We start from the raw sequence: 25,391 nt of genomic DNA, 5'->3' as shown, positions 1-25,391 counted from the left end.
CACCATTTCTATCTTCTAACTTCCCCTTCTTACCATCCCACTGCAACTTTCTTGAAGTTGTCATTGTTTCTTACACTCCCCACAGACCCTTGCAAATTCTCCTTTCTCATCTCCCTGCCTCCAGTTTCCCTCCAGTCCATACAGTACACTGCCAATAATGTTATCTTTCTAAAAATTAAGAGCATGTTCATCTGCTGCTTAGCAACCTTCAGTGGTCCACCCCCTGACTATGGGACCAAGTCCAAATTCCTTAGAATGACATTAAAGATCCTTCCCCATCTGCCCCCAACCTATTTTTCCAGGCTTATCGCTTGGCACTCACTCATACAAATTTTATGCCCTAGCCAAACCAAACTTTTCACAGTTCTTCAAATATGTCATGCATGTTTACACCTCCTTTATATATGCTGGTCCCTCTGCCTAGAAAAATTTTTTCCCCACTCATTTTTTTAAGACACCATTCAAATGAATTTCCCTAAGTCCTCCAGAGGCTGGTTTCTCTTTTTTGGGTGCTTCATATGTTTTATATAAATCTGTATTATTAAACTTTTCATCCTATTTTGCAATTATTTTTGTATTACCCCCTACCCTCTGCCCCCAAGATATGGCTTCCTTTAGAGCAAAGACCACATCTTACCTATCTTTACATCTTCAGGACCCATGTAAAATTTCTGGTTTATAATACATGGTCAGTGCACAAAAGTGGGGAAATCGGAGCCAGGGCACTTCCCCTTCCTTCCAGGTGAGGAAAAAAGACCTACAGACAAAAACAAACAAAAAACCTTGTTACCCTCTTTCCTAATTCAGCTGATCTAATAGTCAAATTGTATTTATTGAAAGAATACAGAAAAGTCTTTTCTCCAAAATTTTCATCATCACACTGCCTGAAATTTCACTTAGATAAAAGGTACATTTTTAATGTAAATAGTTTTGGTGACTACTTCTCCACCCCTACCTACCTTTGTTGGTAAGTAATACCTTAGACTGAATTAGACTAACCAGATAGTTATCTTCTTAACGCCTGTTCCCACACAAGCTGAAAAGTTTCAGAAGGGAAGGAGAAGTTAGGGAAATGGAACCTATCAGGGGAGGACAAACTCAACTGGGATGCGGCTCTAGGGTAATGGGGAGCAACTTCAGAGCACAGGGTTACTAAGGGAGGTGGGAGAGGAAGAGGGCAGCAAAACGAAGGTCCAGATTCAATGATGGAAACTTCAGTAGGTTCTGCTTCTTCTATTCCTCCCCAGAGATGGGGAAACACCCTCTCTCACACTCAGCAAAAGCAGCCCCACCGCTGCACGCATGCTTGGCTCTTCAGGGGAAGAACTCATCTGCCATTGTTACTTAACTCTTGCTGACTCTTGTAACCTAACTATTGTTCTCACCTACTGCCCTCATTACCCTGCCTTTCATTTAGTGAAGAGGCCAGGGAGAGAGAGGTGAGCTGGTTTCTGTAGTCCCAAGACATAGGGTGTCATGGAGGATTAGATCTCCTCTTATTCTATTACCTGATCACACCTGAGATCTTCTTTCTTCCTACCTTAACTGCAGCAGTGAGCAGGCTTTTTGAGAGGAAGATTGGAAGAAAGAAGCCCAGAAAGTTTCCATAGAGTGAATACAACATGTATCCAGAAACCTGTGTCAATACACCTTAAAGAAACCAAAGCCAAGGGCTGTTCATGAGGATGCCCCACTCATATTAAATGTGTGACTTCTGTAGTGGTTTCGGAAAACTAGCCATACAGAGCACCCAAGTTCTTCCAGACCTGTTCTCCTGGCTTCCTTTGATTCTAGAAGCCATTGATATTCTTCTAGTAAATTCCTTTGTTTAAGGCAAACAGTCTGTTATGACTGCCATGAGTAGCTACACTGTGAAGGCTACCTGGAGCATCCTGGAACAGTTGCTCAATTCCATCTCCATTCTCCCACCCATTATACATACGTCCACTTTTACCTCCACACTGGTAAGCACTTGCTTACACCTAGCATGATGCTAAGTATCAAGAAAGAAACATGAATAAGATGGAGTCTCTACCTTCAAAGAGCTTATACCTTGGTAAGTATTTATTAACCATGGCATTGCAATTATTCATTTTCCTATTAACTTCCTGGAGGACAAATAGTTTATACAAGTCCTACCATACTGCAGAGTCTGAGCAGGGAACAGCTTACACACTGGAATTAGGGGAAATCTAAAAGAGTTTAATAAAAGGACTATTTGCAAAAGTGTGGGCATGATGTAGGGAAACCACCGGGAGTAGCTTATGACCCCCACGTGCAGAGGGATGAAGGGAGGTGAGTTAGAAAGGGAAAGTTATATAAAGAGGGCCACCTTGAGAGGAGCTGTGCATCTTATGAAAGGCCACAGCCAACATGTAGGAGATGCCAGGGGAATAAACACCCCAAACTCATCCTCTTACCTCCCTCCATTTTCCTGATTGGGTCCCCTCTGGGCAAAGATAATGAAGGACAGAGGGCAGCTATCCTCCTGGAGCAGAGAGCAGGATGGAGAAAGTTGGAAAGTGGATCTGGAGGTCAAATGGCTTTGTAGGGTCAGCACTCAATACCCATTTGCTGAGATTGGTTCAAGATGGAGGAGTAGAAGGACGTGCACTCACTCCCTCTTGAAAGAGCTCTGGAATCACAACTAACTGCTGAACAACCATTGACAGAAAGACACTGGAACTCACCAAAAAAGATATCCCACAACCAAAAACAAAGGAGAAGCCAAAATGAGACGGTAGTAGGGGCACAATCACAATAAAATTAAATCCCATAACTGCTGGGTGGGTGACTCACAGACTGGAGAACACTTATACCACAGAAGTTCACCCAGTAGAGTGAAGGTTCTGAGCCCCATGTCAGGTTTCCCAACCTCGGGGTTCGGCAACAGGAGGAGGAATTCCTAGAGAATCAGACTTTGAAGGCTAGTGGGATTTGATTGCAGGACTTCGACAGGACTGGGGGAAACAGAGACTCCACTCTTGGAGGGCACACACAAGGCAGTGTGTGCATCAGGACCCAGGGGAAGGAGCACTGACTCCATAGGAGACTGAACCAGACCTACCTGCTAGTGTTGGAGGGTCCCCTGCAGAGGCGGGGGGTGGCTGTGGCTCACCGTGGGGATGGGGACACTGGCAGTGGAAGTTCTGGGAAGTTCTCCTTGGAGTGAGCCCACCTGGAGTCCACCATTGGCCCCACCAAACAGCCAGGTAGGCTGCAGTGCTGGGTCGCCTCAGGTCAAACAACCAACAGGGAGGGAACCCAGCCCCACCCAACAGCAGACAAGCAGATTAAAGTTTTACTGAGCTCTGCCTACCAGAGCAACACCCACCACCAGTCCCTCCCATTAGGAAGCTTGCACAAGCCTCTTAGATAGGCTCATCCACCAGAGGGCAGACAGCAGAAGCAAAAAGAACTACAATCCTGCAGCCTGTGGAATGAAAACCACATTCACAGAAAGATAGACAAAATGAAAAGGCAGAGGACTATGTACCAGATGAAGGAACAAGGTAAAACCCCAGAAAAACAACTAAATGAAGTGGAGATAGGCAAACTTCCTGAAAAAGAACTCAGAATAATGATAGTGTAGATGATCGAGGACCTCGGAAAAAGAATGGAGGCAAACATCAAGAAGCAAGAACTGTTTCACAAAGACCTAGAAGAATTAAACAACAAACACCTAGAAGAATTAAAGAACAAACAAACAGAGATGAACAATACAATAACTGAAAAGAAAAATACACTAGAAGGAATCAATAGCAGAATGACTGAGGCAGAAGAACGGATAAGTGACCTAGAAGACAAAATGGTGGAATTCACTGCTGCAGAACAGAATAAGGAAAAAAGAATGAAAAGAAATGAAGACAGCCTAAGAGACCTCTGGGACAACATTAAACGCACCAACATTCACATTAAAGGGGTCCCAGAGGGAGAAGAGAGAGAGAAAGGAACAGAGAAAATATTTGAAGAGATTATAGTCAAAAACTTCCCTAACATGGGAAAGGAAATAGCCACCCAAGTCCAGGAAGCACAGAGAGTCCCAGGCAGGATAAACCCAAGGAGAAACATGCCGAGACACATAGTAATCAAATTGGCAAAAATTAAAGACAAAGAAAAATTATTGAAAGCAGCAAGGGAAAAACGACAAATAACATACAAGGGAACTCTCATAAGGTTAACAGCTGATTTCTCAGCAGAAACTCTACAAGCCATAAGGAAGTGGCATGACATATTTAAAGTGATGAAAGGGAAGAAACTACAACCAAGATTACTCTACCCAGCAAGGATCTCATTCAGATTTGACGGAGAAATCAAAAGCTTTACAGACAAGCAAAAGCTAAGAGAATTCAGCACCACCAAACCAGCTCTACAACAAATGCTAAAGGAACTTCTCTAAGTGGGAAACACAAGAGAAGAAAAGGACCTACAAAAACAAACCCATAACAATTAAGAAAATGGTAATAGGTACATACATATCAATAATTACCTTAAATGTGAATGGATTAAATGCTCCAACCAAAAGACACAGCCTCACTGAATGGATACAAAAACAAGACCCATATATATGCTGTCTACGAGAGACCCACTTCAGACCTAGGGACACATACAGACTGAAAGTGAGGGGATGGAAAAAGATATCCCATGCAAATGGAAATCAAAAGAAAGCTGGAGTAGCAATACTCATATCAGATAAAAGAGACTTTAAAATAAAGAATGTTACAAGAGACAAGGAGGACACTACATAATGATCAAGGGATCAATCCAAGAAGAAGATACAACAATTATAAATATATATGCACCCAACATAGGAGCACCTCAATACATAAGGCAACTGCTAACAGCTATAAAAGAGGAAATCGACAGTAACACAATAATAGTGGGGGACTTTAACACCTCACTTAACACCAATGGACAGATAATCCAGACAGAAAATTAATAAGGAAACACAAGCTTTAAATGACACAATATGGCAGATAGATTTAACTGATATTTATAGGACATTCCATCCAAAAACAGCAGATTACACTTTCTTCTCAAGTGCACACAGAACATTCTCCAGGATAGATCATATCTTGGGTCACAAATCAAGCCTCGGTAAATTTAAGAAAATTGAAGTCATATTAAGCATGTTTTCCGACCACAATGCTATGAGATTAGAAATCAATTACAGGGAAAAAACCGTAAAAAACACAAACACATGGAGGCTAAACAATACGTTACTAAATAACCAAGAGATCACTGAAGAAATCAAAGAGGAAATCAAAAAATACCTAGAGACAAATTACAACGAAAACACGATGATCCAAAACCTATGGGATGCAGCAAAAGCAGTATTAAGAGGGAAGTTTATAGGAATACAAGCCTACCTCGAGAAACAAGAAAAATCTCAAATAAACAATCTAACCTTACACCTATAGGAACTAGAGAAAGAAGAACAAACAAAACCCAAAGTTAGTAGAAGGAAAGAAATCATAAAGATCAGAGCAGAAATAAATGAAACAGAAACAAAGAAAACAATAGCAAAGATCAATAAAACTAAAAGGTGCTTCTTTGAGAATATAAACAAAATTGATAAACCATTAGCCAGACTCATCAAGAAAAAGAGGGAGAGGACTCAAATCAATAAATTAGAAATGAAAAAGGAGAAGTTACAACAGACACCACAGAAATACAAAGCATCCTAAGAGACTACTACAAGTAACTCTATGCCAATAAAATGGACAACCTGGAAGAAACAAACAAATTCTTAGAAAAGCACAACCTTCCAAGACTGAACCAGGAAGAAATAGAAAATATGAACAGACCAATCACAAGTAATGAAATTGAAACTGTGATTAAAAATCTTCCAACAAACAAAAGTCCAGGGCCAGATGGCTTCACAGGTGAATTCTATCAAATATTTAGAGAAGAGCTAACACCTATCCTTCTCAAACTCTTCCAAAAAATTGCAGAGGAAGGAATACTCCCCAACTCATTCTATGAGGCCACTATCACCCTGATACTAAAACCAGACAAAGATATACAAAAAAAGAAAAATACAGACCACTATCACTGATGAATATAGATGCAAAAATCCTCAACAAAATACTAGCAAACAGAATCCAACAACATATTAAAAGGATCATACACCATGATCAAGTGGGATTTATCCCAGGGATGCAAGGATTCTTCAATATATGCAAATCAATCAATGTGATACACCATATTAACAAATTGGTGAATAAAAACTATAAGATCATCTCAATAGATGCAGAAAAAGCTTTTGACAAAATTCAACACCCATTTATGATAAAAACTCTCCAGTAAGTGGGCATAGAGGGAACCTACCTCAACATAATAAAGGCCATATATGACAAACCCACAGCAAACGTCATTCTCAATGGTGAAAAACTGAAAGCATTTCCTCTAAGATCAGGACAAGACAAGGATTTCCACTCTTGCCACTATTATTCAACATAGTACTGGAAGTCCTAGCCACAGTAATCAGAGAAGAAAAAGAGATAAAAGGAATAAAAACTGGAAAAGAAGAAGTAAAACTGCCACTGTTTGCCGATGACATGATACTATACATATATAATCCTAAAGATGCCACCAGAAAACTACTAGAACTAATCAATGAATTTGGTAAAGTAGCAGGATACAAAATTAATACACAGAAATCAGATGGCCAAGAAGCACACGAAAAGCTGCTCAACATCACTAACTATTAGAGAAATGCAAATCAAAACTACAATGAGGTGTCACCTCACACCAGTTAGAATGGGCATCATCAGAAACTCTACAAACAACAAATGCTGAAGAGGGTGGGGAGAAAAGGGAACCTTCTTGCACTGTTGGTGGGAATGTAAATTGATACAGTCACTATGGAGAACAGTATGGAGGTTCCTTAAAAAACTAAAAATAGAATTACCATATGACCCAGCAATCCCACTACTGGGCATACACCCAGAGAAAACCATAATTCAAAAAGACACATGCACCCCGATGTTCATTGCAGCACTATTTACAATAGCCAGGTCATGGAAGCAACCTAAATGCCCATCAACAGACGAATGGATAAAGAAGATGTGGTACGTATATACAATGGAATATTACTCAGCCATAAAAAGGAATGAAATTGGGTCATTTGTAGAGATGTGGATGGATCTAGACTGTCATACAGAGTCACGTAAGTCAGAAAGAGAAAAACAAATATCGTATATTAAGGCATATATGTAGAACCTAGAAAAATGGTACAGATGAACCAGTTTGCAGGGCAGAAATAGAGACACAGATATAGAGAACAAACGTATGGACACCAAGGGGGGAAAGTGGTGGAGGGGTGGTGGTGGTGGTATGAATTGGGAGATTGGGATTGACATATATACACTAATATGTGTAAAATAGATAACTAATAAGAATCTGTTGTATAAAAAATAAATAGAATAAAATTCAAAAATTCAAAATAAAATACCCATTTGCTGAATTAGATTATTACTATATGTCTGCAGACAATTTCTAGTTTCTCTTTTCTCATTTTATTGGTTCTCAAATTGCTATATTAGTGTTTTCATTGAGAGTTTTCCTGATACATGCAAGTTTAATTCTCTTCTTCCTCTCTGCTACAGAAACAGATATATGTTAAAGACAACTCTCCTGAATCTAAATTCCCAATAATCAGTGTCTACTCTTGAAACCTGATGAAAGCTGAGACTATTCTGTCTTTCCATGCATTTTCACCCCCTCCATCTTGTGCATCTAAATGTAACAAAAGCATGGGCTCTCAGGGCCATGGAAAGCTGGCATAGAAAAGGCAGAACAAGCCCCATGCTGTGGGGATGGGGTGCAGTGGACTGAAGTGGAGATCCTGGCACAAGGGAACAGGGTAGTGTAGAGCTTCCACTTAGGTCATTTGGGAATCTTAAGTAGATTGGGAGATAAGACAGGAAAAAGAAATGGCAGAGAGAGAGTCTGAAGAAGAGGAAACTTCCTGAAATTCAGAGCAGGCTCCAGGGACAGAAGTCTGAGAACTGGGCATGGAAGCAGGAAGAGATCTGTGTGTGGAATAAGCAATAAGAAAGTTCATGCCTTCTCTTCAGTCTACTCCCCCACATGCATTCAAAAAGAATGCTTAGCCTGAAAAGTTGCCCTTTTAAGCGGGCAACTGTGATTTCAACAGACTTCTGCCCAAAATAACCTCTCTTCTCCGCACCAATAACTGAAATTCCTATTACAAGGAACCATCTCTTATTTCACAACTGAAGAAAAAGTTCAAAATGCAAATGCTAGGGTGCCTGGAACAACACACAGTGAATAAGGCTGTATTTCTGTTAATGTAAATGAACAATATCATATCTTTTCTTTAGACAGCAAAAAAAAAAGTTAAAACACAAGATAGCTCATGGCTTCAGATGAAAGTCAGAGAGAGATTTCGAACTAGAGAAGAAAAGAGCAACGAAAGAAGAGAGTAGAAATGTCAATGACAAACTTTAACAACTCCACAATTTTGTCCAAGGGCAAATACATGACAATTGTCAAAAATCGAGGGCCCATAATTGTCCCGTAAGAGTCCCTGACACACACTTAGCATTCAATAAATATTTCTTGAGTGAATGTGCGGTATAATTAGGTATAATTGAGTTTCAGAGACCACTATGAGCTAAAGTGGGGGAGTAAGAGGGAAAAGAAAGAAAGTGAACGAGCATTTATTGAGTGCCTACTATGTGCCAGGCACTATTACTTGTTTCTTATTCATTTTCCTAACATCTTTTGGAAGTTTCACAGATAAGGAAACTGAGACTCAGAGAAGATAACTAATACTTATCCAAGCTGGAAAACAGTAAGCCAGGACTCAAACACAGATCTGTTTAACTCCAAAGTATATGCACTACTCCACATGGACTCCCTGGAAAGGGACTAGCAGTTGGCTTGAAAAGCTACATAGAAGAAGTGGCGGGGGGTGGCGGCAGGCGGAGTCAAGATTGCGGACTAGGAGGATGCGGAATTCGCGTCTCTTTACAACTAGGGCACCTACGAGGTACCAGTGGGGGACCACGAACACCTAAGGGGACAGGGGGAACCCCCAGTGACCAGGTAGGATGTGGGGCGTGGCGGGGGGGGCAGTGAGGGGGGAGGAGAAGTCGAGGCGGGATGGGACCGGTGCCCCTGAGGGGCGGCTGGGGGAGGGGAAGGAATCCCACTCCCGAAGGGGGAAATTGGGGGACCATTGGGAGGGCAGAGGATGAAAAGGGAGCGTGGCCACGTTTCCCCCTCCCACTTGGGCTCCCAGAAGCCTGCTGAGATCCCAGGCCTGATCCTCTGCTCACCTAGGCCCCCTCCAGCCGCGCAGGTCCTGAGGGAGTGGGAGGGAGGGAAGGGGGAGCAAAAGTAAAGGCTGGACCTACAGGACCGGCACTCCTGAGGGGCGGCTGGGGGAGGCGAGGAGTTCCTGCACCCAGCCAGGTCCACCCACGGGTAGGGGTCCTGCAGGGACAGGGGAGACCCTGGGGGAGACCCTTGCAGGGGCGGGCACAGAGGAAAGGAAAGGAACACAGCCAGTGCTTTCCCTGTCCGCTTAGGCGCTGTTGGGCTCCCGGGCCTAATCCTCTGCCCTCAGAGCCTCCCTCCTACCGTGCAGAGCCCAAGCCCCGCCCCTACACCCCTACCCAGGGCCCTACCCCTACACTCGGGGACCCCCTCGGAGACCCCCTCCAACCGCACTGGGCCTAAACCCCACCCACACCCCCTCACCCAGGGCCTTACCTCCAAACTCCTGTAAGAAATACATTTGTGCTTTTCTTTAAAGAAGGATTTTTGCATTGTTTGAGTTTTACTTTTCTACCTGACCTTAAGATAACTATATATACTGAAAGGAACCACACTGAATCTCAAGGCTCATTCTGGCCTAACTCACCAGTTTGATGCTGTGTATCCTTGAACAGTCCTTTTCTTCAGTTTCCTCATCTTTAAATAAGAGGAAGGAAACCTCTCTTCCTAATTCCCAGATTCATTGTAAGGTTCAAATAAGATAATATACAAGAAATCCCTTTGGAAGTTGTAAATCTTGATATAAATGTAAGGAAATTTGGTCTTTATATTCATTGTGCTCTGGACTTTGAAAATATAAATGTTGAGGTTTCTTCTTAACAGGGGTTTAATAATTTCCAGCTGAGGGCATGTGCGACGCAGACCGAAGCCCCAAGAAACACCCATTTGCAGGTGAGCGCTGCCCCCTGGTGGAAATAGAAAGGCGGGGCAGGTGCGGTTAACCACGTGGGATCGCCCGGGGTGACCGCCCGGGGTGACGCCTCCTGAAAAGGAGAAACCACTTAAACTTACGCATTTAAAAAAAAAAAATCTTTCCTTTTCTGTCACACAATGTTCCTTTGAAAATATTTTCTTTACATATGCGGAATGTAGACCTGTTACACCAATTACCTAATTATTGTTATTTACGGTTAATGATCAAGCATTGAAGAGAGTCACAGTTTTTTATATATTTTAATATCCTAATTCTTTGATATTTCAATTTTAATAATTCAATAACTTGATTAAAAGATAATTTTACAATCCATGCAGCATTTTAAAACTGTTGATGGCAGTATATAAAGCAGGTACTTGTTAATTACTTATATCTGAAATATGCTCACAATACCAGACTCTCAAGGTCACCTTGAAAATATGCCACGTCTTCACCTGGCAGAGCCCTGGTGACTCTGAGCAATTTGTTTAATATTCCTGGGTCTTAGTTGCCTCATCAATAAAGGGGCTGAAATAGGTGATGTTTAAGGCCCTTTGCAGCTCTAAAAAGATCCTACAACTTTGCCCAGAAAATGCATTTAAAGGCCATGTCGATGCCAGCTTCAGCGCCAGCTAACCAGGCTTCAGGCTGCTTGTGCCAGCAGAGTGCCAGGAGACACCCTGACTGTCCTGGTGGCAAAACAACTTCATAGCTGTCTCCACCACAGAACCTGAACCCGTCAAGTCCAGCCAACTCCCTCCTGCTCCTCCTTTTCCCATCCTCCCCACACCCTTCACCCCACTCTCCTGCCACTCCCTCAAGAGAAGGCTTCTCAGGTCACTTCTTGCCCACCTATCCTTCCTTCTCAGCTTGACCTCCCCAGACCATCCACACACACACCAGTTTGTAACACAATAACCACAACAGTACAATAATGGCTGCCCTTCACTGACAGCTTTTCATTTGCCAGGCATTGTGCTAAGCATGGTCTCCTTTAGTGTCTCAACAAAATTACGAGGTGGAAACTCTTTTCATCCGCATTTTTGACAACTCCCCGAACCCTGCAGAAGAGTTCAACTGAAAAGATATTTTTTATAGCATTACACTTAACATGCCTTTCTTCCGAATTGGCCTAGCAAATGTTTCTATTGGAAACTGATCGTTCAGCCTCTATGTCCATCACCATCTCCTCTCCCTCCTCTCCCTTCTCCTCCATCTCCCCTTCCACCACTCTCCCCATTCTCCCACTCCACTTCCACGTATCTAATATATGGACTTCTAATATATGGACTGTATTTTCTAGATCCCCAGCGCCACATCCAGCATCATGTCATCTCATTCTTAAGCTAAAACTCTTCTTTGGAGGCTGATGCTATCCTACCACACCCTCCTGTCACCCAAGGACGTTGGCACCCGGCTCACAGTTCACTCCTCTCCCATCTCTTGCCATCACGGGAGACTTCGTGGCTATGTAGATGGCCCATTTAACACCATCAGCTACCAGTCTAATAGCTGCTACCTTCCTACTCCAATGACTTTCACATCAGTCCATTTCTGACCTCTTATTCCAGCGACTGTTGGGTCCAGGCCCCATGGCTACTCACTGAACTTTGTCAAGATCTGGGGTTGTATCTCCTTTAAAATTCTAAACTCTGGCTTCCTCTGTCCAACTTTAACCCACCGTCCTTCACCTCTATCAATCTCCTACTCCCATTCAACCTGCTCTATATCCTCGTAAAGATGCCCAATGACTCAACCTTTGTCTTTCCTCAGTGTATCTGTCCCTCTGTTCTTACTTCCTTCTCTATTTATGACCGCATGGTCAATCACCTCACCCATTTTCTCAAGAGCACCAGAAACTTCTTTGTCACTTTTTCATTCTTCTGAACCTGTCTTCACATCCCACGTGCACATCAGCCTGATCATCACCTCCTCTCTTCCTGCACCAAGATAACATCCAAATATGCATTTGAATTTCATTACAAATGAGAGCTGGGCCCTCATTTCTTCCTGACAATCCCTTTGCTCATTGCTAGTCAGGTATTTTTCCAGTTCCACGTACTTATTCTAAACATTCACACTTCCTATCACACTTCTTATCTTCATATGAGACATTCCACCAACCCCTAAAGCTCAGCTGGACCAAACCTAAACTCAGTATCTGCCTCCTCCTAGATTCCCTATCTCAGTTAGTAGTGTAGGTTTCCCAGCATCTGAAATCAATTACCTAAGAGTCATCCCCAACTCTTCCTTCTTGCTTATTCTCCAAATTCAATCAATGACCATATCCTTTCAACTCCTTTCCATCCCAGTGCCCTCATCCTTCCCACCGGGACCATTGTCTTAACCTTGTAACTGGCCTTCTTTTTTCATTTTAACCTGATTGTGTTGCCTGGGGCTTCCCTGGTGGCGCAGTGGTTGAGAATCTGCCTGCCAATGCAGGGGACACGGGTTCGAGCCCTGGTCTGGGAAGATCCCACATGCCGCGGAGCAACTAGGCCCGTGAGCCACAACTACTGAGCCTGCGCGTCTGGAGCCTGTGCTCCGCAACAAGAGAGGCCGTGATGGTGAGAGGCCCGCGCACCGCGATGAAGAGTGGCCCCCGCTCGCCACAACCAGAGAAAGCCCTCGCACAGAAACGAAGACCCAACACAGCCAAAAAAAAAAATCAATAAATAAATAATTAAAAAGGGGTATATTTATAGACAGTACTGAGAGAACATGGATTTTAATTTTTAAATTATCAAGATTATAATTTTCTTTTTAAAACTTGCTTTACCACATCTGCCTGTCACATACACATACAAACACACATACAAAAAAGCTCTGTCTTTCGCAAAGAAATAAACTAATACAAAATATAAAATATCCAGTGATAATTTTTAAATTGCTCCAAAGGGGCAGAATTTAAGGAGAAAACACTGTGTAAGGAATCCTGAAAACTAGAAGATCCACGTTCTTCACTGATAAACTTCATCTCTTCAGGTGTGACATCCTCAGCTAGGATCTCTTCCAGGTAAGTGGGTGGTGAGGGACACCCTCAGTGAGGGTGATGACCTGGAGCAAAGTGTGTCAGCCCTGTGCTTACTCTGACGTAATGAAATGAGCTTTGGGCAGAGTCAAGAGACCCCAGGTTCTAATCCTGGTTCTTGTACCAACAAATTGTATTACATAAAGGAAAACATAACTTTCGAACTTCAGTTTCCTTCTCTGTAAAATTTCCTGACCGCCTCTCACGTCGCTCATAAGCATTTGCTGACACTCTAATACGTAGGCTGAAGGGTTGAAAACCACAAAAGTGATGTAGAAATGCAAGCATGAATAGCAGAAGAGATTAGACAAGAAAATGATTTCTTATTTAAAGAGGCAAAAAGTCTTGAATCTGTTGAGTCATTAGAACAAACTTGAAAAATGACACGATGCCAATTAGGGATAGTGGTGTAAGTGTAAGTATAGGTTTCCATGGTGATAAACACTCCTACAGTTAAGGCAGTGTCATGAGGTAATGACTGGGATCTACAACAGCAGGCTTTTGCCAGGTGAAAAACATACCATTTGGAACCTCAGTTATCAGAATACAGTATAAACAAGCTGCTGATTCGAAAATCAAACTCAATAGAGATTTGGTCCAGCCAGAGATTACAGCAAATATTCAGTAATTGAAGAATTCATGACTCAAGCAAGAAACCTATACTCCTCAACCTCTTTCCTATAGGTAATAGTTTTGTGGGATTTTTAAAATAAAACCTAATGCATCGCAACATATACATAATCTTGCCTTCTATTTTTTAGGTAACTGCTGCTAGTGATCAAAATTTGGGAGCTATTTTTAAATGGGCAAGGACATAGTGGTTATTGATTACCTCAACTTGTCATTAAAAACAAAAGCAGTCTTCTGTTCAAAAGGGGGTTGTATTCCAAGAGTTGTTTATAAACTTTTCTATGTAACAAACACATTTCACACTTACCATATGTCACGTATTATTCCTGGTCCTTTACGAATATAATTTGTTTAATCCTTATGACAACTCTATGAAGTAGGAACTAGTGTCTTCATTTTACAGATGAAGAAACACCAAGGTACATAGATGTTAAGTAATTTTCTCAACATCACACAGCTGATAAATAGCCAGATAATAACTGGGGAGGTGGAAGTGCAAAAATGTGGCTCCAGGATTCTTTAGGCTCCATGCCATGCTGACCTTTGGGAACTTGAATATATTTTCTTAGAAACAATGTTATAAATAGTTATAAAATTCCACACTAGCTTATTTTAACCACATGTAGCTGACCTGAAATTCTGCAGATCTGTTGATATACTATCCCTGGTTCCCAGCACAGTAACAGTCAGAGTAAGTGCTCGATAAATGCTTGTTGAATTTAATATAGAAAGGACATACCACTGATGACATTGGCACTCTAGAACGACTTGGAGCGCCCAACAGCAGGAACAAGGTGTTCTCCTCTCCAGCATTGCCCACATTGGTCCCGACAGCTTTATGGTAGAAAGGAATTTGGACTAATGGGAGGTGGCACAAGTCTTTGGCAGCAGGTGACAGATGGGGTCTTGGTTGTAGCAGCAGGGCAGCAGCTCAAAACTTCAGCAGCAACACTAGAGAGAGAATCTGGTTTCTACTGCTGGGTAGCAGGATATAATAGAAGTCTCTGACAGAAGGTGGTGTGAAGTACGTAGTGGGATGGCAAGGTGATCTGAAAGGACCATGCTACACGGAAACTGGGTCTCTAACTAAGGCAGCTGTTTGTAAGCAAGGGAAGATGATAAATAAGCCATCAGCAACCAAGAGTCTACAACTAGGTCAACCATGGAGACGGTAAATAATCTCTATTGTTTCTTAGTAAAAATAAAGAGAAAAAAAAGTGAATTATTTTTCTAACACTTTCTCAACATTGTGAAAGTTACATAAGAGAAGACTTGCTGTGATCATATAAAACACAACAAAAATGATTCACAAGTTCTTTGAGATTAGGGACTGTGACTTGTCAGTTTTATTCCCAAGATCTAGCAGAGTATTTTTTGCAAGATGCTCAATTAATAATTGATAAAAATTGACTTATTACTGGTGTATAAAATATAAACTAATAATAGAATGATAGAATGATAAATGATAAAATAAGATAATAAAATAAGATAAATAATAGAATGATAAATTATAGAATTATAAATAGAAATTAGGTAATAGAATAAACAGAATAATTGATAAATAAATATAACAAATTGAATAATAAATAATAGACTAATAAGCAAATACAATCATAAGTGAATAGAGTAATAGGTGAATGGTAAATGAATGAAGCAATAGCACCGACTATTAACTATTATAGGAACATATGTATATGTATAACTGATTCACTTTGTTATAAAGCAGAAACTAACACACCATTGTAAAGCAATTATACTCCAATAAAGATGTTTAAAAAAAACTATTATATTAATCAGAAACAATGCAATGAATTTGAAATAATCATATTACCTTGTTATACAATATATAATGTGAGCAATTAAGAAAGAAGTTATTAAACTTATCCTTTCCCCAAAATAAATTATTCTGAAGCTATCAAAATTCCCAAATCTAATTTTGAAAATCTTATGGTGCAGCAGGAAGATATGACTCCAGTTTATTCAGACAGACATTTTGGTCCCACTTCCTTTTTGAACACAACACCAAAATCTACAAAGCAATGTGATGGGGAATATTCTTTATCTTATGAATAAATAAACAAATTAAAATGCAGATGTCTTGGAGCTTTATTTAAGCAATACCATTAACTACTTTTAAATCTTAAATCATCACTCTGGGTCTTAATTTTTTTATTTTAAAAGAAATAAATTGGTCTAAATTATTATGCATTCTTCATCCCTTTCTAAGTGCTAGAGAATTATTCAAAACTTGCCTAAAGTCTTTGGACTAGATAGCAGAAAGTGCATATAATTTAATAGAAAACATTTTAGAAATATTCTTATTTGAACCAATTTTTAACCACTTTCCCAAAGCATTGGTATGAAAATAAGCTTTATCTACAGAACAGAGTGGAGGTCAATTGCCCAGTTGATGTTTTGAAAACTCTGATGAGTGCTGATCTATAAATGAATATGAAAACCAAATTGAAGAAAGAGACAACCCAAAATAGCATCATGCCTCAATGCCTTTCTACCTCACCTTCAAAACAATCATTTTCTTCTAGGTTCATTTTAACAAAAAGAATCAGAGAAAATAGAAGTACAGTTTTTTTTCTGTTTTAACTTAGTTTAAAAACCTTTTAAACCTTAATAGAATATGGTAAAAATTCATCCCAACACAAACGGGCATCAAGCATCTAGCCAGTCAAGCAACTACAGATTTGGGCTGTGCAATTTAAATCTTCTCCCATCTGCAGTTTGGCGCCACCTGCTGGCAGCTGTCTTCTATGTCTAAAACCAGGGGAGAATTCCGGGACCAGCTGACTTCCAAGAAAGCAGCAGTTCCAGGGATCCGCAGCCTGTTTAGCTGGCCTGATTCATCCTCAACTTCCCCATTCCTGAAATTCCCCTTCCCTAACCACCGCCCCCTAGCCCTGCCTGTCCACCAGCCATATCTCCCCTCCTCACCCCAGAAAATTACAAGCTTTAGCCCACCTTCTTGGGGGCTGGACGCAGAATGAGCGCCAACAGCCAATCACTTTATGTCTAAATTTTTCAGCAATGCCACATGGTACCAGGGGTTTTCACTGTACTTATATATGGCTGTTCAAGGACTGATGTCCCCAATATATAAATTCATGAACAGATCTATGGGTACATGATACACATCAGCACTTCATAAAGTATGAATGGCCAACAAACATTAAAAAGTGCCCAATGCCCAACATCTCTAATAATCAAAGAAAGACATCAAAACAGGTCCAGTTTGTTTAATGATAATACTCATTTTAGCAAGGGTGTAGACAAAAGGCACTAATACATTGCTGGATAGAATGTATCAATAAATTAACAAAAACTTCATGAGAACAACTCAGCAACAGGTATCAAAAGCCTTTAAGAAAAGAATATACCCTTAGAGCCAGCAACTCCATTTCTAGGAATTTATTCTTAAACAATCAGTTATTTATTATATGTCCATTCCTCCTAGCAGTGTTTATCATAGTGAAAAATTAAGCGTAATAAAATATCCAACAATGAAGAATCAACAGACTGTTAGAAAACACCCATCAGAGTCCATCAGAGGAGTCTCATGCAGCCATTAAGAATGTTCAGGTTCATGTATTGACCTGAAAAGATGTCAGTCATCAACTGAGAAATGAAAAGTAGAGTTTCAAGACAATAAGTACAGTGTCATCTACTTGTACAAGAAAAATAATTGTATGCAAATTATATACATGCTTATTAAAAATTTGAAGCAATATACATATAAATGTTATAAGTGACTATTCATGGGTAGTGGAAATATGGGTGATGTTTATTCCGGCTACATGTTTATATACATTTTCTAATTTTTCTGAAATAAATATGTACTACTGGTAAAGTTTTTAAATCTTCAACGAAAAACCATCTGTATATTTAAATGTTTTTACAATGTTCCTTTCTTTCATTTTTAAGAAAAAAAACTAAAAGAGTAGCCAAGTGGTAAGAAATGTGGTAGAAACTTTAAGAACAATTAAGAAAGAAGAAGTCCATGGGTAAGAGAAGCTGGTAAGTTAGGAGTTTGTGCGTGGGGCAAGAAAAGCATTCTAGAAGAAGCAGGGTTTGAACTGTGGTAAAATGTGGATACATGGAAAGAAGAGAACAGGGCATGGTTTGGGTCCTTGGCCCCAGGACTAATCACGTCAAAGTGCTGCTAGAAATACCCAGTCACCTATGATGGAGAGGTGACGGGTTAGTACATAAACATCATCCATTTGCCCTTTTTAGAAATACTTGTGTCCACTCTGCACCCAGAAGGTCAATGGTAGGCCCTGGACTTGCTGTTGAACACCACTGGGGAAGGATGCTAGGCTTACCAGGTACCCTTCAACCAAGGATTCCCGGACACCTGGTTTCTCTGTCTCCCTCCAGGGCACAGGCATCGAAGGAGAACAACTGCTTGCTGGGACCTGTTTCTCACTCATCTAGTCATCAGAGCTGAATCTTGTTCCTTTTCTCCCTTCCTGAAAATTTCTGGCTTCTGAGCCAGCATTCCCACAGGTTCCCTCCACACAGCAGTAACCATACAGGCTGGCCCCCTGGGTCCTAAGCCCACAGCCAACCCTCCCAAGCCTGGCCCAGACCTACAGCCTCTCTATTCAGACTTGTCCTGTGAGCCCTTCCCATCCGAGGCCACAGATCTGCAATGGTTTCTCAACAGCCTTGTTCTCTGGGGGTCAGCCTTGTGCCCCGGGGCCAGTGCAGGTAGACTGTCTACCTGAGCCTTACCCAGTCTCTGTGCCTGGGATGAGCCTTGGTGGGACGGGTCTGATGAGCATGGAGATCACTCATGGGCAAATAACAGTTTGGCTAAGTACTAGAAAGATCTCCAAAGTGGGTTCCATTAACTTGTACATGGCATTCTTTTATAATTATTTTAACCTTTCCTGTACCCATAGTTATGTCTCCTTTCCCATTTCTAATCTTTCTAATTTTTTTTTCTAATCTTATACATTTTGAATCTCTCTCTCTTTTCCTTAACCAGGGTCACAAAGAGGTCATCTATTTTAATGGTCTCTTTAAAGAACCGGTTTTTGAGCATCTGTATGTATTTATTACTTTCTATCTCAATGATGTCAGCTCTTATTTTTATTAATTTATTTTTCATCCATTTGATCTTGCTGTTCTTTAAAAAATTTGTAGTAAGTTTCTTCATTATTAGTCTCTCTTTAATAATGCAGCCATGTGAGGCTATAAATTTTCCTGTATAATTTCAGCTACAACCCAAAAGTCCAGGTACAAAGTTTTCTACTTTTCATTACTTTCAAGTTGGTTTGTAATATCAGCTTTGATTTCCTTTGGTCCAAGAGTTATTCAGGAGAATGTATCTGCATTTACAAATTAAGGTTGTTCTGGATGTCTTTTTATTATTGAATTCTTATTGTGTCAAATAAAAACAAATAAGGAGGACTTTCATTAGAAAGACTCTTGCAATAGGGAGATTGCTGTGATCTCAGAAATCTGCAAGCATGTCAAAATCATACAGAAAAAGGGTTTTCTTTTATAGAGTAAAAGAGGAGGCAGGCAGAGATAAGTAGAATCTTTGGAGAGGAAGCAGGGCAAGCAAGGAGGAATGACCACTGAGGTCTGACAGGAAAAGGGTCTCTCTGTGGTCAGATGATTCCCAGGAGAAGTTGATAAGGTGGCATGTTCCACCTTTTTTGTGTGTGTGTGCTTGCTCAAGCTTGAGGGCAAGCAGATCAAGGGCCTGTACAAAAGAGAGAAGCCGGAACAAACAAGGTCAAGACAAAGCAGAGGGTAAGAAACGGGCTACTGTGAGTGCTTAGTCAATTGTAACTCAGATTGGAAGGTTGCCTTGGAAGAATTCCTAGGCAAGCCCCCCTTCCTCAGTCAGCTATCTTTATCAGGTTTCCTCTCGGAATGGACATGTACAGGCCAGTTAAGGAGGACCTCTAACTTCTAACCTCTAACTTGGCACGATTTCTACCAAATAAGCATTACTCTACCCAGTTCTTAAGTACAAGCGCTGAACTTTTGCAGTTTATGGGCTAGTAAAGGAAATCCCTCCTAACTGTAATATAAAACACTTCCTAAATCTGACCAGAAAGTGATGCACTTAGTAACCAAATTGCTACATATTAGAGCTCGAAGGGAACCTGAAAATTATAGAGTCCAATATAATAGTTTTCCAGATCAGGAGACTGTGACCTCATCTAGAGACACCCAAGATGTTGGAATTTGAGAACAATATTTATAAAGTGTCATAGTCCTGATGGCTGAGGACAGAGGACATGAACAGGTGAAGGTTTCCCCTGAGCCTATGAGATAAAATATCATCCCATTCCTTCCTATAAATCTATTCTTTTACCACTGGGACTCCTTGACCAAAAGTTTGTAGCCTCTCTGTGATCAGAAGGTCAGAGGGGACTGAGGGGTCAACCTCAGAGAGACAGAGGGGAGAATGCCCAGAGGATTGACTTAGCGATGGCAAGAGCCACGGGAGGCTGGGTCTTGGCGCTCACATGACCATCTGGGTTATAGATGTCTGTGGGTTCTCTGAATAGAAGCTATTGTCTGCCTGGTAAGAAGAAAGGTCCAAAAGGACCTCTCAAGCAAAAAAAAGTCCCTGTGCTTACTTCAATCTGTCTTAACTCTCCAACCCTACAAAGTCACTTGCCCATTCTCTTAACCCTCCATAAACTGGGTAAATGATCTTCAGGAAAATTAGAAAACTGAGCTGCGTAAAGGGATTCTAGAGCATTCAGGCACGACAAGCACAAAGCTAAGTCATTTTCTCTCAGAACAAAATTTGGCAAAATGGTGCCAAACAGATGCAGGTGGGGAAGAGGAAGCCTTCAAACAGACACGCTTAACGGAAGCTATTGAGGGAAGGATGGAAAAGGTGACAGGGAAAGAATTCAGGAAAGGAGAGGAAGGCGTGAAGGAAGAGAAACAGTCACAGCATGGGTGGATTTCTGCTCTATTTTTGTAGGTGTCTGTAACTTCTTTGGTGTCTGACGAGAGCATGGGGTTGAAATCGATTTAAGGATGGTGCCAGATCCAGCTGGAGTGTCCTTTCAGGATACTTATTGTTGCAATTTTTTTTTCTTCCAAGTAGTTGAGCCTGGGGGGGCTCACAGTGGCCACCACCAGGACACTGACCTAAACAGTGATTCCCTACAGGGGAGGCCCCGGCTCATTCTGGCATGTCCTTCCCTGCCCCTTCCCCAAACAACACCTCCCCCCACCAACACACACACACACACACACACACACACACACACACACACACACACACACACACACACACACCAAATTACAAACCCAGAAGGTGGAGAAATAAAGACTTAGAAGGCAGAACTCATAGTAAAGGACAAAAGTGATCAAAGTGTTCATGAAGCAAGTCAAGCCGTGCTGTTTTTCGTCCTTTCATTCAAGGAATATTTATTGTCTCTCTACAATATGTGCCATATTACAAAGAGGCTGTGCACACATCAGATGGGAGCTTTTCCCTTTTCCGTACTGTCTGCCACAAAAATTTCTGCCGACACTCCACAAATACTCTGTGCCCACTTCCTTCCCTTAGCTATTCTGATCTTGTGCTTTTATTTGAAAGACTCATAACAGAATATTCTCTGGAGTGAACAGAAGGCAGAAGCCCTGAGTTCACTCTATTCTTAACTTGAAAGACTCATCAGGGGCAACATGCCATACCTTTCATTATTTGGTTTTCCTCCTAATCTAAAAACATGCAGTTTTATTCCTCTGTAATCTTTTAAAATACAAATCTATCTCACCAAAAAAAATGCTCTTGGTTACTATTTGAAAATCATTCTCCACTTATAAAAATCATGCTCTATAGCGAAGTGTAGTTTATATGATTCTTTACAGGTAAAAATAAATGAATAAATAAACCGTTAATCACAAAGTAGTCAAACCTACATGTAACTGAAGGCAGAGCATTGAACTGGGAGCCCGGACATCTGGGGTTCAGTCCATTGCTTCTAAACGATTATGTATTAAACAACCACTGGATGCCAGGCTCTGGGAGCTCGGACATCTGGGGTTCAGTCCATTGCTTCTAAACGATTATGTATTAAACAACCACTGGATGCCAGGCTCTGGGAGCTCGGACATCTGGGGTTCAGTCCATTGCTTCTAAACGATTATGTATTAAACAACCACTGGATGCCAGGCACTGAAGCCAGCATTTCTGAACATTCTGTTTCACTGGAGCCTCACCAGATTCTTGAAGCTTTCATTTTACAGATGAAAGAAATGCCGAGAACTCATTTGTGATCTTTGGCAAATCATTATTTCAAATAGAGTGCGTATTAAATTCAGGGATGTCTCAGAACAATGGAGACTAATGTTTATACAAGAATTCTAACACTTCAGGCAAGAAGAAAACTTTATTTACATATGTGATTAAAATTCTCTAATCCACAAAATGCCAACATTCTAGACAGTCTGCAGATCACAGAATCAAGATTAGTCTGTTGAATCTATGTGCCTAAAGAAAAGGCACATAGATACAGAAAGCATAAAAATGCATTTAAGGAAATACAAACAGAAGGAACTCCTATGGATTTATGTCTACATTTATTTACACACTGCCTCATTAGGCAAAGAATTTGAGGCAGTAATGGCTATTTTATTCATTAAATACCCTTCCCAGCGGTCATCTCCAAAGTATAGAATAAAAGAATAATGTCAGAGAAGTATCTCAGAATAACTAAATTTTTAAGCTGAATTTTAATTACCAAAAAGACATAGATGCCAGCACTAAAAATTGTATTAAGAAGAAAGCTAAAAAATAGGGAACAAGACAGAATACCTGACATCACAAGGCTTCCTCAGTTGCGACCCAAATGTCCAAATACCCCAAAACATAAGGTATATAAAGCTTCCAAACTGAAACTGCCACAGCTCAGAAGACAACTAAAGAAAAATTCCACAAACCTCAGGCAAAATTCAGAGGCCAAAGATACTGCTAAATTTTGTCTTTTCTCATTCTTTCCACCTAAAGCTCTTTCTACCCAGGATCTGAAATTTCTAAGTTTCATCAAATTTTTCACTTAGTTATTCCTTTCTTTAAACCTTTTAGCCAAATGCCAGCCTTTATGAAAGTGGAAAGATTACATTTCATTATTTTAAGAGGGAGGAAAAGAAAGATGTTTTTCCTCCCATCTCTAATATTTGCATATAATTTAGCCATTAGTGTTTAGACTTCTTTGGTTTCATAGCTTTAGGGAGGGGTGAGGCAAGATGACCAACATACTGTAATGGGTGGTGCATTTTTTAACCTACCTTAGAAGGGTATAATGAGAATTACTCCCAGCTTAACGATTTCAAGCTTAGGAAACACCTTGTACCCCTCGAAGCAGTGGCACGCTAAATATAAGAACAGTCACACACCACTACTGCAAAAACAATGCGGTAGAACCTAAAAGCTAAGAACTTAAAGAGCTACACAGTAAAAGGAATGATCAGTATTTCATAAGGTGTCCCCATCAAAGGCAGTCTAAGGAAAATTAAAAGAAGGCAGACCACTGGATAACAAATGATTGAATATAAAGATTCAAACATGCATGTAGTTTAACAAGCCTGCCAAGATAAGCAAGAAAGTTGTAAATAAACAAAAGTCAGCGACTTGAGCCTAAAGCTCAGAAGGCCAAGAAATATTTTTGGAAGCATCTATACTTTAAAAAAAACAAAACAAAACAAAACAAAAAAAAAACACTTGTTAAAAATTGTGGTTAAATGCACATAACATAAAATTTACCATCCTGGGACTTCCCTGGTGGCGCAGTGGTTAAGAATCCGCCTGCCAATGCAGGAGACATGGGTTCAAGCCCTGGACCAGGAAGATCTCACGTGCCACGGAGCAACTAAGCCCAGGTGCCACAACTACTGAGCTTGCGCTCTAGAGCCCACGAGCCACAACTGCTGAGCCCACGTGCCACGACTACTGAAGCCTGCACACCTAGAGCCCGTGCTCCGCAACAAGAGAAGCCACCGCAATGAGAAGCCCACGCACCGCAACGAAGAGTCGCCCCCACTTGCCACAACTAGAGAAAGCCTGCACGCAGCAACAAAGACCCAGCGCAGCCAAAAATAAATTAATTAATTAATTTTTTAAAAAAATTTACCATCCTAATTATTTTTCAGTGTATAGTTCAGGAGTGTTAGGTACATTGACATTGTTATGTGACCAATCTCCAGAACTACTTTCATCTTGCAAAACTAAAACTCTGTACCCACTGAACAACTCATTTCCCCTCCCCTGAGCCCATGGCAACCACCATTCTATTTTCTGTCTCTGAATTTGACTACAGCAGGTACCTCATATAAATAGAATCATACAGTATTTGTCTTAAAAAAAAGAAAAAAATAAAAAACCACTTTCAAAACAGAGAAACTACTAGCAGAGGCAAATGGAAATAATCTAAAGAACAAAGGGACAGAAAAACAGGAAGCAGAAAGTGAAAGGCAGGGGAGGATTCTAGATTTCAGTATCTATAAAATATGGCCCCAATCATAACATTAGTTATCGGAAGTGGATCCAGATCCTCTTTTCTTAATACCTTTTAAACAAAAACAAAAAAACCTGAGCAGAGAGTAGACAGGAAACTCCAGATTTTGGTATCCGCAAAATGACTCCAAGCCTAACAAACACTGGTTCTCAGAAGTGATTCACATAGGGTCTTAGTTGCTCCACAGCATGTGGGATCTTCACGGACCAGGGATCTTCACGGACCGGTGATCGAACCCATGTCCCCTGCATTGGCAGGCGGATTCTTAACCACTGCGCTACCAGGGAAGTCCCCTTTATCAGGTTTTTATATTAATGTTATACTAGCTACATGACATGAGTTGGGGAGTTTTTCCTTTTTAAAAACTTTGGGATACTTTAAATCACATTAGAATCATCTCTCAAAGATGGTGGTGTGCGAAGACATGGAGTTTGAGTCTCCCCACAACTAGGGCGCCTGCCAGATGCTGGTGGAGGACCCCGATGCCCAAGGAGACGGGAAGAACCTCCAAGCTAACTGGTAGGACGTGGGGGGACTGAAGGGGGAAGAGAAGTGGAGGCTGGACAGGACTGGCGCCCCTGAGGGGTGGCTGAGATGGGGGAGGGGTTCCCACGCCTGGAGGGACCCTCAGGGGCTCGGATCAGGAGGGAGCGTTTGCAGCGTTTCCCCTGCCCAATCGGCAGGGGAAATCTGCCCGGCTCTCCAGCTGGGTCCTACACCCTCAGAGGTCCCCTCTGGGCTGGGTTGGTCCTGGGGGCATAGGATGGAGGCTGGGGAGATCAGGAAAGGCAGGCGGGAGGGGCCCTACAGGACCAAAGGAGCAGGAGAGGAACAAGGGCGTTTCCCCCGCCCACTTGAGCCCAGGAAGCCTGCTGGGCTCCAAGATGAGTCTCCCACCCTCTGAAACCACAAGTGGGAGGCACGCCTGGGCCCCTTCTGTTCTGTTGTGCCTAAGCTCCAACCCCCACACCCCACAGGGCCTTTTCCAGCCCTG

General features: G+C 41.3%; 1 long non-coding RNA gene across 16 annotated transcripts in view; it reads right to left on the bottom strand.

Moving 5' to 3' along the window:
- The window catches only part of LOC309650789, a 381,028-nt gene that overhangs the window by 304,616 nt on the left and 51,021 nt on the right, over window positions 1-25,391 (bottom strand). For 3 of the 16 annotated variants that reach the window (XR_014257710.1, XR_014257712.1, XR_014257715.1), the window contains one exon: window positions 638-757. The exons of the other annotated variants lie outside the window; for them this stretch is intronic. This is a non-coding gene — a long non-coding RNA (uncharacterized lncRNA). The remainder of the gene's footprint in view (window positions 1-637; window positions 758-25,391) is intronic. 16 annotated transcript variants of the gene reach the window in all.

This window comes from Balaenoptera physalus (genome assembly GCF_965194825.1).
Source record: "Balaenoptera physalus genome assembly, chromosome: 20".
Taxonomy (NCBI): Eukaryota; Metazoa; Chordata; class Mammalia; order Artiodactyla; family Balaenopteridae; genus Balaenoptera; species Balaenoptera physalus.
This window is presented reverse-complemented; position numbering and strand designations above follow the sequence as displayed.